This window comes from Nipponia nippon, unplaced genomic scaffold, assembly GCF_047370975.1.
Source record: "Nipponia nippon isolate SJK-2023a ecotype South Korea unplaced genomic scaffold, ASM4737097v1 scaffold_1, whole genome shotgun sequence".
NCBI lineage: Eukaryota > Metazoa > Chordata > Aves > Pelecaniformes > Threskiornithidae > Nipponia > Nipponia nippon.
This window is the reverse complement of record NW_028262290.1, coordinates 61,974,738-61,991,599: the sequence shown is the minus strand read 5'-3', so window position 1 is coordinate 61,991,599 and position 16,862 is coordinate 61,974,738.

The following is a 16,862-nucleotide window of genomic DNA, read 5'->3' as shown; positions in this document are numbered from 1 at the left end:
TTAATTATGCTAAAATTTAAATAAAGTAAAATGTAAATGCACAGCAGCACAATCGTAACATATCTTTGAAAAAGTTCATGTTTGACACAGATTTTCAGTTTAACTCTTTTTAGTATTTAAATTTCTGCTGCAATGTCATGAAAACAAATAATAACAGTAAGGGGTTCAGGCCTGAGAACCAAAAACGAGGCTGTTTTAAAATTCCCATCTTTATATTTTAATAAATTTCCCTACCAATATTTGTTAAGCAAACCAGATACATGGTTCAAGAAATGGGATTTTTGTCAGTTTCCTCATTTTTTCACCTCTAAAATGTTTCTGAAAATTTAACAGGCAAGACCTGTAAATATATTTTTTTTCCATAAACTGTATCTTTTTTAAGGCATCACCAGTTTCTTGATCTTCTAATCCATGTAAGCAAATCTATCGAATTACTTCTTCTATATGTCTAATAAGAAAATAAATATCACCGCTAGGGGATGCTGATAGTAAACCAACAGAACTTTTTTACCTGATACCAGTGACTTCATATTATTTTCTGTGTAAAAACTTCAGTTTCAGATTAGAACTTGATCCCAAAAGGCAACAGGCCAGAGGTATTTGGTCAAATTTGGTCAGAGAAGTCCTGAAGAAAAATTATTAGAATATTCTATATATTTACGTTTAGGAGAACAGAGATGGTATGTAAATAACAGCCCAGAAGTTTCTTAAGTGCCAGTATAATATAATGCATTTAGCACTGTTTCTTATAAATTCAGATTTATATTTACATAGTTATCTGAAAAAAAAAATGTCTTCTATTAGTTCTAGGATCTTGGTGAGTGGGATGTACAGAGGAGGAAGAAAAATGCAGAAACTGTTTGGGGAAAAGAATGAGAAATTGAGCTTTATTTCTCCTGGCAATTTTAGTTTTGGAAGCTTTTTAATATTAAAATTAGGTCAAAACCTAAATAATCAATGTAACTGAAGGAGATAAAGTTAAGATATTGTTTTACAGTTAACATGAAAACTCATCCACAAGAATCAAGATGTAAAATGAATATCAAGAATTTAAATAATTTCTGTTTAATCCCCAGTGTGGCTTTATAGCTTATACATTTATGTTGAGTTCAGGAAAGGACAAATATTTCAAAAGGCTGTTCCTTGGTGAAAGAGACCGAGAAGTTTTTTCCGGTTTTACTATTAAGATATTTTTCCTAGCTTTCAAAAAGAAAAAAAGCACCTATATCCCATTTATCTTAAAGTATTAGAGTCATTTATCTTTGCTGCTACAATGCTGCTTTCACTTGGAGTTTATAAGTCTTTGGAGGCAGGTCCTGAGAATTGCTGAGTTAATACTGGAATTAGCAAGTCCTCACGATTTGGCCAATCTATATGTTTCCACTGCCTCTTAAAAAGAGGAAAGAAAATAACTTTAAACTTCTAACTGTAAATTAATGCTTTCACCTAGCAAACATGAAAACTGTCCGTTGAAATTAAATGAGCATCGTATGGTACAGTGAAAGCAGAGCTCACAGCTGACCTGCAGTTTCTCTCTCCTGCCTAGTGCCAGTGTGCAGAAGGAAGCAACAGTGGGGTGAGACGCAGCCAAAAATAAAATCATTAACAAGACAAAAGCGCTTCAAAATTATGCAAGACACAGCAGCTAGCCAAAGTTCAAATTATTTACAAGCACTTCCAGAGACAGGTAAAGACAACACTGTAGTGGTTTAGGATTTACAACTTTATACCACACTGGGCATGTCATCTACCCTGTTTCACTTGGTACAACACCTGCTGAAATGGGAGTAATACTTTCTTGGGGAAAGAAGAGGGAGGCAGGTAGGATTTATTAATAGCTGGCATGAGGGTTATACGAATATACATGATTATACGAATATACATGAATTATTTGGGTCTGTGGAAACAGACTAGTTTGGCTGCTCTCACCATTTTTATTATGATTTGATAGCAGTGAATAGAAATCACTATGAAATATTTTTCAAATATTAAAGTCATTTCTCTTCCCTGCTGCAATGCAGTTTCGATGTGGTGTTTATAGTCTATAGGTCAGATGCTGAGGGGTACAGTCACACACTTGCAAGTATCTCATATCTGGTCACTTTACTCTATGTAGAAAGAGTCCAGTTCCATAAGTCTTGTGAAGCTAAAGTCCCTGTTGGGAGTTCCTTGACAGTTGTTTTTAAGGATGAAAGGCATGCAGGTTAGATTGGGCCAGTCTTTCTCTCTTGTATGTTTGTAACTTCCTATGGAAAGAGAACTCAAGGCTCTAGAGCTGTATCTAAAATATTGCATATTTCTAAAGCTACCATTCCATACTGATGTTTGTATCTTATTCTTATGTATGTGTCATATTCATATAGATTTGCATCAGACTGGTTCTCTTGACTAAAATCAATTGAACTGATTAAATTAACAGCCCAGAGAGATCAGCAGTGGTTCAGAAGTTGCTATTCACAAGTTAGTCATCATTTCAGGCTGCTTAAAACAAAGTTACAAAATTTTGATGTCAGCTAGCAGGATGGGAAATAGTAATGAATTGGATATTCTTATATGCAGAAGGATACAGAATATACATATACACATAATCTTATTTATATGTGTGCATCAAAACTAAACATATAGTCTGTAACTAAGATATTGTATTGATGGGCAACAACACCTGAATTTCTCATTATACTGACAACAGAACAGTATAATAATACCTTATGTACTTTTTCACAGCTGATGTGTGTGGAAACAAAGGTCTTTCACTTTCCCTCCTCTCCTCTTCCAACCCGCCCTTTCCAGTCTGCCCCCATTAGGGAGGTATTACAAGGGCTACAAACTGTCTCCATTATCACTTTAGGTTTTGGGACCTCTTACCTTGGCACAGTCCCTTCCATTGCCCAGTCCCAGACTGGGATTTGCAGGCTCCCAATAGCCCCACATATGGTGTAGTTCTGCTCCAACGTTTTCTCAGGAAAGTGTAGGAGTGAGCTGGTCAAAGAGGAGGCAAAGGGGGATACTCCCTCCTCCACACTGCTGCTCCAGCAGCAATTGGGGGTGAGGAAGAGGGAAGAACAGGATGCTGGACAGAAGCAAAAGCATACAGCGTTTTGCAACTGTCGTGGTTTAAACCCAGCCAGCAACTAAGCACCACGCACCCGCTCGCTCACTCCCCCACCGGTGGGATGGGGGAGAGAATCAGAAGGGTAAAAGGGAGAAAACTCGTGGGTTGAGATAAGAACAGTTTAATAATTGAAGTAAAATAAAATAGAACAGTTAAATAGGCAAAGCAAAAACCATGCATGCAAACAAAGCAAAACAAGGAATTCATTCACTACTTCCGATGGGCCAGCAGGTGTTCAGCCATCCCCAGGAAAGCAGGGCTCCATCACACATAACAGTTACTTGGGAAGACAAACGCCATCATGGCCAGTGTCACCCCTTCCTTCTTCTTCCCCCAGCTTATATACTGAACATGACGTCATATGGTATGCAATAGCCCTTTGCCCAGTCTGGGTCAGCTGTCCTGGCTGTGCCCCCTCCCAGCACCAGCACCAGCACCACAACCCCTCCCCCCCACCCCCCCACCGTGCACCCAGCAGAGCAGGGGAAGGTGAAAAGTCTTTGACCAGTGTGAGTGCCACTTAGCAACTATTTAGCAACAGCTTAGCACTACTTAGCAAGAACCAAAACATCAGTGTATCATCGACATTGTTCTCATCCTAAACCCAAACCACAGCCCTATACTGGCTACCAAGAAGAAAATTTACTCTATCCCAGCTGAAACCAGGACAGCAACATTGTGTGGAGTAGTACTGATAATGTCAACATTAATAATGCTGGTATCTCCTCAGTATAATCTGCACTGGGAACAGTGAAGCTACATACTGAGCATCAACAGAATAATGTAGTTGTATATATCCACACAAGAGGAAATCCAGAAATTCAAATAACCCTTTTTTCTCATTCTGATATATTTCCATGTATAAAATTTATGCTCTGTACACTTCTGTACCACTCCTGGGAAGATATAGGAGACAACTGCAAAATGAGAAAAGAAAACATACCCTCCATGTGTAATAGGCCTGGTCATAACCATCATTTCTTTTGCTTCATCCCATAAACAAATGGGATTCCAAACAGATCTCTTTAGCATAATTCTGTTTGTCAATATGTACATACACCTCCTAAGGAAGGATGTATTTCACCATCTCTTTAGGCTGCTTCCCTTAGCCTATCAGTGTTTCTTACTTACATCTCAGTTCAATCTCAGACAGGCAAGTCAATTTAGTCAATATTCTGCTAGTTCTTTGATATTTTTTTAATTTGTAGAATGAAATAGAAGCATAAGCAATATTATTTGTGTAATTCAATCAAATGCCAAATAAAATAGAACTCTCTTATTCTAGATACATAACAATTTATTGTACAAATATGTTAAATTACACAGTACGTAACATCATTTAGTTTCCAGGATGCATATCTATAGGAATTTTTCTGGTTTTCTTCTAGGGCTGGATATATGTACAACAGTGATATGGGAGTGACATGGCAACAAGGATAATTCTCCTTACCTGGTAAGTAATATACATAGTTCAGACTGTGCTAAGCAAAAAAAATCACATTGACTTCAGCCTGTTTGTTAGAACCTTTGGTCTCCAAAGCAGGGTCAATGCAATTTTCAAGAGAAAGATTTATTAATTTCCTTCTTCTTTGTAAACTAAAATGTGGCCAGAAATGAGCTCCTTGATTTCTACCAATAAACTATCACAGGTGCAGCCAGATCACTGAAAATACTTTCAAATCACAACATCATCCTGATCCAGCCCACCTGAATTATCCATAACTGCCTTAGAGGGACATGTCAGAAAGACATCTTGAGAAAAGCACGTCAGTAAACCTGAAAGAGAAACATCTATTAAAAAACGAAAAAGAAATACCAAACAAACAAACAAACAAACAAACAAACCCCAAAACCAGCTCAAGAGAGAATCTTGACTGGGGCCTCAGTTGTGAACAATGTGGTATAGGTGGCCACGTTTAAGTTCATACACATAGGCTGGTTCCCCAGTCATGCCTGCACACCGCAGGCTCCTCCAGATTCTGAAATTTAATTCCTTCTTAGGAAAACAAGGAGTCAAGATGCCTGCATAACCCCAGTCTCAGAAGGACTTTTAGATCCTTCTGATTACGACCAGGTTTTATAGTTAGTCTTAATGAGTGGGGAGCCTAATCCTTGACTGTCTGCCAGAACAAGAAAATTAAGACATACTGTGAGATGTTTTCACTTGAAATTATTAATGTAAGCCTAATTAAACAATTAAAGATCATTTTACGGACAGAGTTTTAAAATGAAGGGTGAAAAAGAATTAAAGATGGAAAGGTCACATGTGTGAAACCTAAAGATCCTAACAGAAATGAAGGAAAAATGAAACAGTGGGAAAATTTGTACAGCTGCCAGACCTTGCAAACACATGGAATTTCACAACAAAATCACTACATCTTACTTAGAGTAGTCTCATTCACTTGGGCTACTTACTGTTCATACATGATGGTCTTGTAAGAAGAGCTCTTTGATTTTTGAATCAAAGAACTCTTACCTTGACTGTCTGACATTTTTGGGATACTACACCTAAATTATACCTCTTCCAATGCAACTTTCATCCTTCTCCAACTTGCTAAATTTACCCCAAATTCAGGTATGTCATTAAATCATCACATCTGGAGATTTAAGTGAATAAAAACCACTTGCAGTATGTGAATAGTTTTATTCCTTGTGGCTCTATCTTGCCAGAGGCAGCAAGGCACAGTTATACAGAGTGTTCTCAAGTGTGAAACAATGTCCTCAGCCAACAGTTCAGGCTGCATCAGGCAGCAGTCTCCCAGAGTTATAGTACCATGGCTAAACTGGTGAAAACAGACTAGATACTCATCCACACAGAAACTTTTTGAAACTGAAAATTAAGAAAAAATACAACTGAGAATAAAAAAGGCATAAATTGCTTTCTGATGAAATGCTTTTGAAGTTAACAGAGAATTTTTCCCAGCAGCCAAGGACTGGAAATACCATCCCAAGTCTTTTTTTTATTTCTTGGTCCTTATTCTTGCTAGCTCTTTACAGAGAGTGACAAGACAATATAGAAGTATTCCCAATAATGAATTTAACTTCCTTTTGTTAATACAGTTTCTGTAAGCAGTTAATATCCTTGAACAAATTCATTTAATTAAATGTATTTATTACTTTAATTTACTCCACAGAAGCTGGCAAGAATTATTTCATTTAATCTCTAGGCTGCACACCCACACACACTTTGCTGCAAGAATTTTAGATTTAATGTTTGAAACCTGAGATCTTTTTAATTGCAGAGGGTCATGAATATTGTTTCTCCCCTTTAACTGGCTCCCATCATCAAAGAAGTGTTGAAGGAAGCAGCTGGGACTGGGAATCTCTCAGGAAAAGAAAAGCAGTACTAGGGATTGTAGTAAATTTACATCTCTGAGTGGTTTGAGGGTAATAAAGACCTTCCTAGGAAGCCAAATACACTATAAGTTTGCATGCATACATAGCTGCATCCAGAATTTGATTTTTGAAATTGATTTTTTCATGTCAGAGCCATGAAAAATTTTTACTTCTACTGTTTAAAGACTCTGGCACAGGGTCTGTTTCATTATTCTGATCATTTCTTGCACAGATACTGTAAAGTCTGTCATTCACTGAAACTGAATTTTCTTTGTGCTCCTGAATATCATCTTTAGTCACTTAAAAAGTGAACCAGTCAATGCTCTTGCACGTTGCAGTTTGCATATACATTTTGAGATTTCTTTAACATCATTTATTAGAACTTTCTACAATATGAGTGTTTATGTCTATTAATTAGTTTGACTCTGCCCATACCATGATGTTTTAACAGCCTGTTTTGCAAAGCTGTGATGTTGCATTATTGCCTGATATTTCTAGCAGTTGTAAAAAAACTCACATGAATCCTCAGATAATTTTTATATACGCTTGCTAAAATCCTTCATTTGTTCGTAATTTAGAGGATTGATTTGCAGCTGATAATAAGACAGGGCAGGTACCTGCAAATGCCTAATAAATATCTTTATGGCTCCCAGGGGAAGATCCTTTATCAACAAAACTTAAGAAGGAACATTCAAAGGGTACTGATGGTGACCTTGGATGGACCTCACCAGGTTGCACTCTGCTTAGTGCATGAGCAGAGCTGCTCATGGGAGGTTGTGGAGTAACCTTGACAGACAAATAAAAATATAAGCATCAATTTTATAAGCATCAATTTTTCTTTTCCCATGGAAATTCACAATGGCCTATCAGAACAAAGTGCCTAAAGAGAGTCCATAGGACTGCTGCTTCCTATGTGAGGAACGTAGGCAATGAAGGGGTTACCACGTCATATTTTTTCCCAATTGCTATAAAAGTGGCTGGCAAAGGATTCAGGAAATATTTGCTATAGTTCTATGCCAGCACCTGATTGTGAAAGTCTGATTAGATTGAATTACTGAATGTATTGTCTGGTTTGCATAATAGAACAAAGAAAGGACACACCCTTCTCCTAATCCTATACGCGGTTCTGGGGCAGTGTTGCATTTCCACACTGAACAGATTTTCAGTTTTTCTACTTTCATTTTTTACCCTTATTGGGTGTAAATATAGGTTGTACTTAAAAAGTGTGTCACCACATTTTAAGTATGACTCTTGCTTTAGTGCTGTCTTCTAGCCAATCCTAGGGTTATCTGCCTCCAAGCTAGCATGTTTTTACACATCAATGCACAATATATTGTGCACATATATTTCCATGTATAAAATTTATGCTCTGTTTCCACTAAACATCATTCTCCCAGCCTAGATAAGCCCCCAGCAATAGTCCAAGAACACCTAACTAAACCTCAGCCTGGATTTATTTTACTGTGACAATATTAAATATAGCTCAATAAGGGATTTGAACTTTACCAAGTATGGGGAAGTCAGAGATAAACCATGAAACATTCAAAAGACTTTACTTTCCCACTGGTTGCTTTCAGTCTCTCATTCTCTCTTGTGTGAGCACAGTTGGAACATGTTTTCACACATGGGTTTTCTATTTGCATTCAGATACCTGTGAATATACTGCACCAGTTATTACAGACACAACTCTTATGCCCTGGGGAGTTGGGCTACAGATTAAAAATGGTGCTCTTTGGGGCACAAACCTATCAGCTCTTTGGTGAATATACTGAGCCTATTAGTCCATCTTGTTGCAGTTTATGCTGCAAAGTGCAATGTTACCTCAGTGGAGCTGCTACTTTTGTCCCTCTCATTTGTTTAATGTTTCTTGCTTCCTGTCTCATAAAGACAGAGCTGTGTCTGCTGTGATAACACAGATCAAACATTTTTTAACAATGAAGAAACCTAAATGTGTAATGATTTATTTTCAATATATGTGATTCACAATCAGAACATTAGGAAGTGGCAGGTACAAGTGTTAAATTGTAAGATTTGAAGTGTACTATGCATTATGTATGTTGAACGCAAATGACAAATGAAGCTGGAAAGCTCCAGCATCCTGGAGTAAGTACTAGAGAGCCACTCATTTACAGAAGACAGCAGCAAAAAGCATGAACGGGTAGAGACAGGAAGAAAATCCACTGATGTGAACAGGTCAATGATGTGCTTTAAGGCACTGAGGTCATTTTATTGGTTCCACAGGACAGAATCAAACCAGCATGAGAAACCTTGCAGGAAAGTTGTCATAACTGTAAAAACAGGAGCTCCTGTAATGAAGACTGATATAGTCCAAATTAAGTCAGGGAGGGAGGAAAGCAAATGGGATTGGTGTCATCTGCCATCAGTCAGCTCTACAGTAGATGCAATAATTTGTTTTTTCATTTTCTTTTTTTTTTATGGACTGCAATTTAAAACAACCACAGAGAGGGTGATATCCTTAAGAGATAATATGTCTGTACTCTATGGTCATAATTGCTCAGTTACCATATAACACTCATTTTTAAGGTCCAAACAAATAACTTTCAGGATAAGCAGCTTCTAACATCCTGTTGCAAAGCTTGTAAGGGTACAGTAGTGTTCATGAGATCAGATTAAACAAACCTGGGAGGAATCACAGAATCATTCAGATTGGAAGGGACCTCAGAAAGTAATCTAGTTCAACTCCCTGCTCAGAACAGGTGCACTTAAAGCAGGTTCCTCATGTTCTTGTTTAGCTGAGTTTTCAATCTCTCCAAAAATTGAGATTCCAGAGATTCTTTGGGCAACTTGCTTCAGTGTTTGATGACCCTCATGATCAAAAATAAATAAATAAATTTCTTACATCTAGAATAAATTTCTTGTAGAATCATGGAATCACAGAATCATTAAGGTTGGAAATGACCCTTAAGATCATTGAGTCCAACTGTTAACCTATCACTGCCAAGTCCACTACTAAACCATGTCCTCGAGCACCACGTCTACCCTTCTTTTCAATACCTCCAGGGATGGAGACTCAACCACTTCCTTGGGCAGCCTGTTCCAATGCCTGACTACTCTTTCGGTGAAGAAGTTTTTCCTAATATCCAACCTAAACTTCCCCTGGCACAGCTTGAGGACGTCATGTACCAACTTGTGCCTCTGATCTTATAACCATGCATCTCAAAAGCAGTCTCTCACTCCATCTTCTCTACAGTCTCCCACCAGGTAGATCCCTCTCAGTATTTTCTTCTCAAAGCTTTCAGCTCAAAGCTGGATTTGTTCAAGCCCAGTCCTCTCAGCTTTTCCTCATACATCTTGTGCTCCAGTCCCTTGAGCATCTCACTGGCAAGACCAAAATGGGATGCAGTACTACAGAATTGATTTCACAAGTGCCCAGCAGGGGGAAAATGCCACATCCTTTGATTTGCTGGCTACAGTCATGCTTAATACAGCCCAGGATGCAGCTGGCCTTCTTCAGTGCGAAGACATGCTTCTGACTGATGGTCAATTTGCTGTTCACCACAATTTGCAGGGCCTTTCCTCCAAAGCTGTATTCCAGCCGGTCAGCCCCAAACTGTATTGGTGCACAGGGTTATTCCATCTCGCATACAGGACTCTGCACCTGACTGTGTTTGACTTATGCAGTACCTGCAAGCCCATTTATCCAGCCTACCAAGAACCTTCTTAACAGCAGGCCTGCGCACTGTCATCTGCTGAGAGCACAGCAAATATCCCATCTCTACCTCATAATTCAGTTCATTAAGACCATATTACACAGTATCACCCTTAGAACTGACCCCCAAAGGACATGGCTAGTAAGCAGCTGCCAGATGGACTTTGTCCCATTGATCCCTCTGAGACCAGAATAACATGCCTAAATGAAAAAATGGACAATTACGGCTCTTTAACAGCCTGTGACTTGTGAGAGCATATGATCACATTGATGATTTGTAACACTGACAACATCAGGCTGTCCTAGGGCAGGAGCTGCTGGGCAGTCCCAGTCCCCAGCTGTGGGAGGGAATGAATCAGCCAAGAATGACAAGACCCACACTAGTCATTCATATGAAACCACACTATTAATTCAACAAAATTATCCACAGTTGAAGCAATGAAACTTTCTGTGAGACATTATCATCTCCCAGCTGAGACCCACTTCTGAGATATATCGTATAATATAGCCCTGGTAGTAGAAAGGGTGGTCACCTCAGACCAAAAGAGCATGCTAGGAGCACTGTCATTTCAGTGGGATTCTGGATGAGCCCTGGTGTGGCAACACTGACTGCAGGAAAATGGATACATCAGTAACTGAGATACAATGCCATGAACACCCACATCTAGGGGTATACACAGTGTATACACAGTGAAAGTAAACATGTTTTATACAAAATGGCCTTACAAGACCCTGGACAGAGGTCACCTAAGGAGGAGCTAGATGGTGCCCAGGAGTAACCATTCCTTATTCATGCTACTCATTTACTTCAGAGACGTGCTTGTGCACTGTAACATACTTACTCTGCCTTAACATAATGAAACACTGGATGGGCTGTAGGACCAAATCATTCATTGTATGAAGGAGGGAGGATTGTTTTGTTACAACAGACCCACAAAACAGGAAATCTGGGTTCTGTTCCCAGTTTTACAGCAAACTTCCTACGTAACATTAACCAAGCCTCTTTCAACCCATATACTCTGTTAAAACCTATCTAAAAATGCTATCGTTACTTTACTGAGAATTTCAGAAAGAGAATTAATAATAGAAAATAGGATTACTTCTTTCACTGTATGTTCCACATTTATTAAACACTATTTACTCTTGTTAATGAACACTTACAAGTCTAATGGTATTTGCAAGGGTTTTTGAGATACTTGGTGGAAAATGCAGAGTGTTACCATTGTTTCTTAGTCAAGTACTGTGTCACTTCTTTCATAGTGTATTTAGATCCAGGCACCGACAAATCTCCAAACCAACTTCCTCCACACCCCAGCTCTTCCCCTGATGGTTCAGGCTTACAGTGCTCCCATCAACTAGGCGGATCCTCTCACCAATAGTACAAGTGAAGCCACCCAAAGTTTCACTTTGAAAAAGGAAATGCATTTTCCTGAATATGTGCCAGATTCCACTCCACCCCTAACTCCCTGCACTGCTTATTACACATAGTTTAATGGCATGAAAGCTGCAGAATTAGTGGTCCGTTACTACTCTACCACTGCATTTTCAGTGACAATGACTCACTTTATTGTATTATAAAGTATGATTGAGAAAGGGTGTAGTAGTGAACTGTGTACATAAATGAGCCCATGAATCCTAGGAGATGCTAAAAATTTCTTTTTCACCTGAAAAATAGAGAACCAATAACAGACATGAGATAGGCTGTGCTGTAAATAACAAGTATTTAAAATCATGTGTGGCAGAACCACAGAAAACATATTGTAAATATATATATATATTAAAAGAGACATAGTTATCTATGACAACAGCTTTGTAAGCTCTACAACACTAAATTAGCACATACAGCAAATAAGATGAAGAGCACTATATCCAAGGTAGTCCCTGTAAATGGCATACAACAACAAAGTACTTATAAAACATCCATGATAATATATAGTAAATATGATAGACATAGTTACATCAGTTATAATTACCCTATGTTAGTAGCCTCCAAAACAAAACTCACAAGAATAAATCTGGAGGAGTCATCCAAAGAAGTGGGAAGAACAGGTGGTAAAGGAAGTTACCACCATTTCTGAATTGTTTTCTTGATAACCTAACATCTTAACTAGAAGCTTTCTGAAAATATCAATTACTTGTACAACAAAAGTAACTATCAATAATGAGTACTATTGATGACTACATTTCATTTCACATCAATCCAAAGTGCCTATTCATCCCCATTATTTCAGAATGATTGAAAAAAGAATGCTTCCCTAAACATTTCATTAAATGTGTTATTCACCCTATTTTCAAAATAATATCAAACTAAATTTCAAAACGAGATAGTGAAAAATTTCATTTGGAGAAGAGTGACACAAAATATTTTTACATTCTGAATTCCTTCCCGTCTGCCTCAGTGTTTTTCAGATAAAACTACATGCCAGATTCAGAATTCCTGAAAATACAGCCAGAATTCTTGGACTATCTGTATTTTGCCCCTCTGCTGAGGTATCATCCTTTATGCAATCTTATGTCAGTGAAGATCGTGTTAAGAGAAATGCTGAAAAATATAAAAGCTAATTTTTCAGAGACGCTAATCCTTAAAAAATTTAGTAATAAGTGTAAAATTTAAGTTAAAAGACGTAGGTTGGATTTGAGTTCTCCATATAAATATAAAAACCCTAGTATGGCAATATCCATCAAGTGCACTATTATGTAGGTCCACTGACATGGTGTTAGGCACATAGAATCATAGAATCGTTTAGGTTGGAAAAGACCTTTAAGATCATCGAGTCTAACCATTAACCTAACACTGTCAAGTCCACCACTAAACCATGTCCCTAAGCATCATGTCTACCCATCTTTTAAATACCTCCAGGGATGGAGACTCAACCACTTCCCTGGGCAGCCTGTTCCAATGCCTGATTATTCTTTCGGTGAAGAAGTTTTTCCTAATATCCAACCTAAACCTCCCCTGGTGCAGCTTAAGGCCGTTTCCTCTTGTCCTATCACTTGTTACTTTGGAGAAGAGACCGACTCCCCACCTCGCTACAACCTCCTTTCAGGTAGTTGTAGAGAGCAATAAGGTCTCCCCTCAGCCTCCTCTTCTCCAAATTAAACAACTCCAGCTTCCTCAGCCGCTCCTCATAAGACTTGTGCTCTAGACCCTGCACCAGCTTCAGTGCCCTTCTTTGGACACACTCCAGCACCTCAATGTCCTTCTTGTAGTGAGGGGCCCAACACTGAACACAGTACTTGAGGTGCGGCCTCACCAGTGCCGAGTATAGGGGCACTATCACCTCCCTGGTCCTGCTGGCCATGCTATTCCTGATACAAGCCAGGATGTCATTGGCCTTCTTGGCCACCTGAGCACACTGCTGGCTCATGTTCAGGCAGCTGTCAACCAACACCCCCAGGTCCTTTTTCACTGGTCAGCTCTCCAGCCACTCCTCCCCAAGCCTGTAGCGTTGCATGGGGTTGTTGTGACCCAAGTGCAGGACCCGGCACTTAGCGTTGTTGAATCTCATGCAGTTGGCCCTGGCCCAACAATCCAGCCTGTCCAGATCCTTCTGCAGGGCCTTCCTATCCTCCAGCAGATTGACACTTCCACCCAACTTGGTGTCAACTGCCAACTTACTGAGGGTGCACTCAATCCCCTCATCCAGATCATCAGTGAAGATATTGAACAGGACCAGCCCCAACACTGAGCCCTGGGGAACACCACTTGTGACCGGCTGCCAACTGGATTTGACTCTGTTAACCACCACTCTTTGGGCTTGGCCATCCAGCCAGTTTTTAACCCAGCGCAGAGTGCACTTATCCAAGCCATGAGCAGCCAGCTTCTCCAGGAGAATGCTGTGGGAGACAGTGTCAAAGGCCTAACCAAAGTCCAAGTAGACAACATCCACAGCCTTCCCCTCATCCACTAAGCGGGTCACCTTGTCATAGAAGGAGATCAGGTTAGTGAAACAGGACCTCCCTTTCATAAACCCATGCTGGCTGGGCCTGATCCCCCGATTGTCCTGCATGTGCTGCCTAATGGCACTCAAGATGATCTGCTCCATGACCTTCCCCGGCACCAAGGTCAGGCTGACAGGCCTGTAGTTCCATGGATCCTCCTTCTGGCCCTTCTTGTAGATGGGCGTCACACTTGCTAACTTCCAGTCATCTGGGACCTCCTCGGTTGACCAGGACTGCTGGTAAACGATGGAAAGTGGCTTGGCGAGCTCCTCTGCCAACTCCCTCAGTATCCTCGAGTGGATCCCATCTGGCCCCATAGACTTGCTGGCATCCACGTGGAGGAGCAGGTCACTGATTGTTACCTCTTCAACAACTGGGACTTCATTCTGATTCCTATCACCGTCTCCCAGCTTAGGGGCCTGAAAAACCTGAGGATAACCAGTCTGACTATTAAAGACTGAGGCAAAGAAGGCATTAAGTACCTCTGCCCTCTCCTCATCCTTCGTGGGAAGGTTACCTTCTGCATCCAACAAAGGAGGGAGATTCTCCCTGGCCCTCCTTTTGTTGCTGATATATTTGTAAAAACATTTTTTGTTATCTTAACATCACATTATGAGCTGTATATTTCCTCATATAAGTAAGGTTTCTAAAGAATAATTACAGGGGAAGAAAATAACAGAGTGATAAAATGACATTTTTAGTCAAAGAACCTTTAACTAAGTTCACACCAAAAGGTTAGCTGTGCTTGTGTCTTTGATGTATTTTAAATTACAAAAATAAGTTCCAGATTTTCTTACCAATTGCTCATGATTTCAAGAAACTTGCTATTGACTGAAATCTGTTCTCTAGGGCTTATCACCAGATGCATAAGTATCTCTTGTCTTAAGGCTATATGATTTCAGCAGGAACTGTGTGTAACATCCTTCACAGAAGTAATTAATAAGTGATTAATTTTGTAATTCAAGACTTAAGCTCAGTAATCCTTAACACAATAGTATGTAAAAGAAGGTACTTTGAAAATGAATTCTTTGCTTAGAGGGCACCTGAGTTTATTGCATTGTTCAGCATCAGTTTTTGTTGAAGAAAGAGTAGGAGGTTTCATTTGAATTTTGCTGAGCACTTCGTTGTTAATTTTCATGCACAGAAGTTTTTCTCATACCTTTAAGTCTCTAAAAGTGTCCTAAAGCATGGAACTGGAGTTTTCAAGTGGTTTAACTTTCTTTAAGCTCCTGGACAAGATCCTGCTTTCAGTTATGTGGGCATGGATACAATGAAACTTCATTGATTCTCTCTTTCATTCAGAACATACCAGGCTACTACTACCTATTTGGGTTTTCTCAGACGTGTCCTCTTCTTCCGTCCCTATGGAATTTCAGGAATCTGGACATTCTTCCATGATTTTTTTTGGCATCCAGTAATGCCATCATATCACATGTTCGAAAAATCATATAATGTCTCTTAGATCCACACTGCTACAGTGAAAATCTGCCCATGTTTACATCTTTGGAAGCAGACATTCACAGTGATTCAGGTTACAGTTAACACAAATCAGCTCAGGACTGAAAGTAGTAAAATTTTGTGTACATGGCAGTGGACTGCATGGGCTTTGCACAGACCCTGTATTTTCTAAACTTCATTTACATAGGTTTGTTTTATCTGTGTTTTTCTCCTGGGCACCAAAATCCTCCATTACCCAGAAAACTGAGAGTTAATTACAGTTGGTTCTCAAAGGAGATTTGGTTTTCAAGCTCACAGGCACATCAGTGGCAGAGCACTGCCTTCATCTCCCAGAGTCTTCATCTCCTCTGACCCTCATATCCCAGGGATCCTAACTAAGCATCAATTTACCTAAACTTTTTCATCCCAAAGCGACTTATAAATTTGATCTCAATGCTGCAAATTCTTGCACATTTAGATCATTTCACATCTCTTATTATGTTTAAGGAAATTCACAGCTGTGGTACCACATGTCCCTAGTAGCACAAACAAAGCCTGAGGGGTCGCAAGATCCAGCTACCACAGGTATGCAGGCAACTCTGAAAGTAACTGAAAGCAGTAAGTTACTTTAAGAGTACTGAATACCACAGCAGTTACTAATACAAAGGTAAAACATGTGGTTTGCTATAACTACAGGACTACTGCCACATAAAAAAATTTGTTGTTCTTCTCATGTCACCAATAACAGGAGACATATACGATGGCACTTACCACTTCTGGTTGAGGGGACAGGTAAGCAGAGGGAAAGGGAAGAAAGAGGAAAGGTATCTCCCAAAAAACACAGTTATGAAGGCAATGCTTGAAAGAGCTAGAACTAGAATGCTCTTCATTCTCAGAATTTATCATCTTTGCTTAGAAAAAAAAAATAGTAGCAGCAAACAAAACTAAAATACCTCCTAGTCAAGTACTTTCCTTCTGGTTTTGCAGTTTTCCTCTTACCCTTCTGTATTCCCTGTGAATAAAAGCTATTTAAAACCCCCAAGAAGCACTAATCACAGTCTTTGATGGATGCAGTTATGAATTATAATGAATAATTATGAAGCACTCCAGATTTGAAGGTTTTATGCACACAATCACAGCAGAATACCAACAAGGTCATTATTCAGGTCCTAGTTCATTTGATGTTTTCTTTAATTTCACAGCGAGACAGCAACCCATACACATTTAGGGTTAACTAAAGGTCCACTTATAAAAATGTATGGGAAAAGTGATTCAAACAGTAAAAATGACATTTCTTCCAAAGAAGGAATGAGAATCAATTCTGCTGAGCAAATATAAGAGTTACTAAAACCTTCTGTGCCCCTT